Here is a 2,854-nt window from a genome sequence, read left to right on the forward strand (position 1 = left end):
GAGCGCTCCGCCCCGCCCCAGCGGCCGCGGCACCTTCCCGGGTTTGGGAGTTTCTCTTTTCCTTAAAAAGAACTTGGCGCCAGCCGGTACGGCGCGGGAGAGCCGGCGGGACTCGTGCAGGGAGTGCTGTGCCGCGCTCTCCCTCCGCTGCGGAATAGTGGGGCTTTTTTTTTTTTTTTTTTTTTTGCATAATTCATAGTCAGCAGGTCCTCAGGAAATTCTACCATTGATGGACATTTTCTCCCATGCATTATAAAGTAAAAAGTCCATACCTTTTGCATAATTCATTCTCTGCCCTCTCCTCTGGTCCCGCTCCTGCACCCCCCGCCCCCCTTTCCCCTTTCCGCTCCAGAGCCAAACACTACTTACCTCTGAGTTCTCTCTGCAGGTTCCTAGAACGGGTGCAACTCTCGCCTGCAAGTCCCTCACCTCCCTCCTCCCGAAAGGGGGAAAAGCCGTTTTTCCAAGTCCGGGTACCAGCAGTGGCCGCTGCCAACTGCGCCTCTGCCCGGCTCCGAGAGAGTCTGAGACTACGGGAAACCGGGCTTTGGGGGGAACAGACGGCTCTTCTTCGCTTTCTCTTATTCTGCTTTTCTTTCGAGAAGCTCGGGCACTTCGGAGGCTTTTGCTGGGCTCCAGAACACTCTCTGCCCGCGACTCTCCGCCGCTGCCACTGAACGAGCTTTCCCAGTGAAGCCGCGCGCGCGCACTCGCCCAGCGCCGCGCTCTCCCAGGCCCCAGGGGAAGGTGGGGGCGGCGTGCGCACCACCCTCCCGCCTGGCCCAGGCCGCAGCCCGCCGCCCGCCCTGCGCAGGTCTCGCGGCGGCGGGGCTCCGACTCGCACCTGGGCAGCCGCTGGGAGCGTGGGCTCCGGCGTGTCAGGAGGAAACCGTGCGCCCGGGACTGTGCACTGAGAGGCTGAGAGGGAGGGAGAGGAGGGGAAATCGCCGCCGAGGTGCGTTGACTCCCGCTGCAGCAGCAGTTTGACAACACCCCCTGACCTACCTCTTTGAGGGTGCAGAAGAAGAGGAGACAGGGTAAGGGAATCCCTGGGATGAGCTGGGCTTTCTCGGCGCGCTTTGTCCGAATTGCAAACTGTGACGTTTGGAGAGATTGCACCGGCGCGGATGGACACACAACAAACACACAGAACCCGTAGGGGATTTTTTTTTTTTTTTGTACTTTTTAATTTTTGATGTTTAGGAGCCATTTCGGTGTGAGTCTCGCTCTAGTAACCGCATGGAGGGTGGGTAAGTGGAAGGGCTAGAGTGTGCCATTTATCCGCACAGAGTCATTTTAGTGAGTCTTCGGGCTGAGTGGCTTCCGAGGGTGCGGGGTTACACTGCAGCGTTCCCTGGGTTCTTGAACTGACTCCAAATGCCCAGGAATCTGGCGAGTTTTTGCTGAGTGGCGGCGGGGGAGCGAGGGAGCAGAGCTTGAGCTTTCCGGGCTGCGCAGACGCCGAGTCCCAGCTGCGTGGTTCTGCTGCCTGCTGACTTGCCTACTTTTTCTGGAGGTGTGGTCGAAGGATCTCTTCTCTGAGCTGGACGCCAGTGGTCAGCACATCAAAAATATAGACCCAGATGAAGAAAGTGCAAATTCTTACCTAGAATGTTTCAAGGCTCAGCAGGAAAGACGTTGAGACCTCAGAACACGAAAAGAATCTGAGATAGTGAGAATTAGACCTTTTGGGAAATATGAGTCAGGACGGGGAGGTTTGTATGTTTCAGCACCTTGATATCTACGCAGAAAGGTTTTTGGAGAAAAGAAAGCAATTTGCCAACGGTAGACAGATGTCACCCTAGATGGGTTCACAGTCACGGACGGTGACAAACCTTTGGGAAACGGAATTTGCTGCCAACGGCTTTCTCTGGAAGCAGAAGCAGAGTGCCAGGATTTTTGTATCAGACCCATTTATTTCTTAACGAGTCATGCAAATATTAAGTGAGTGCCTTATATGTGTCAAGCACCGAGTTAGATGCTGGGGGTTTATAATTGCAAATTCATAATCCTTGCTTTCAAGAAGCCTACAAGCCTTACGTGTATTTTGTCTTTAAGGACTAAGGACAGTGAAATAATGCTTCCTTAAATTTTCCCTGTTCTGGATGTGCACTTGCCTTCAACCCTCTTAAGGAATACTTAACTTACTCTCTGCCACCATATGCTTTCAATTAAAAAAGGAAGAAACTAAACCATCAAACAAATAATAGTGTTTAAATGAAAATAAAATCGTGCATACATTGTTTTTTGTATGCCAGGCATTGCCAACCCTCTCACATGAACTATCTTATTTAAGTATCCTCCATCCAGAGGGAGAAAATACTATTACTTCCACTTTGCGGGTGATAAAACTGAGGCCTAGAGTTGTTATTTGCCCAGAGTCTCAGAGCTACTCATTGTATAAACCATAGCCAGGTCCTTCACACTCAGAGGTGTTGCCCCCTACCTAGCCCTCATGCCCTTAAGGTGCAAACCTCAGGTTGAAAGGTCATGCTATACTAAGGTAGACCAGCAATCCATGCATGACACAGCTGGAAGGCAGGCTGAGATATCACACTAGATTGTGCAGTTTAGCCTTTAACTACTGTAGAATTGGGAGACAGAGAAGATTGCTGCGGATTAGGAATAATCAAAGTCATTTCTAATGAAAGAATCTGAGAGCAGGCTAAGTGCCAATTCTATTCCTGGCACTTGAAATACAGCACTAAAAACAGCAGTCCCTCAACATCTATTTTCCACACTAGCATTTTCTACAAAAAAAAAGAAAATGCTTTCTTGAGTCATTTTTAAATTTAATTGATGATTTCTAAGAAAATGTCCACCCTCTGAGGGAAACCAGTAAGATTGGCATGTA

General features: G+C 50.5%; 1 protein-coding gene across 2 annotated transcripts in view; it reads right to left on the minus strand.

Annotated features, from left to right (window-relative positions):
* The window catches only part of CA10 (carbonic anhydrase X), a 432,800-nt gene extending 431,724 nt beyond the window's left edge, over positions 1–1,076 (minus strand). Inside the window, exon 1 of one of the 2 annotated variants that reach the window (XM_012726343.1) lies at positions 1,006–1,076. The gene's annotated coding sequence lies outside the window, so the exon portion shown is untranslated. Of the gene's footprint in view, positions 1–369; positions 758–1,005 lie in introns of those variants that run through there. The other variant, XM_004684388.2, reaches the window with a different exon arrangement.
* Positions 1,077–2,854: the final 1,778 nt, after the last annotated feature.

This window comes from Condylura cristata, unplaced genomic scaffold (genome assembly GCF_000260355.1).
Source record: "Condylura cristata isolate star-nosed mole 26May11 unplaced genomic scaffold, ConCri1.0 scaffold00017, whole genome shotgun sequence".
In the NCBI taxonomy this organism is placed as follows: domain Eukaryota; kingdom Metazoa; phylum Chordata; class Mammalia; order Eulipotyphla; family Talpidae; genus Condylura; species Condylura cristata.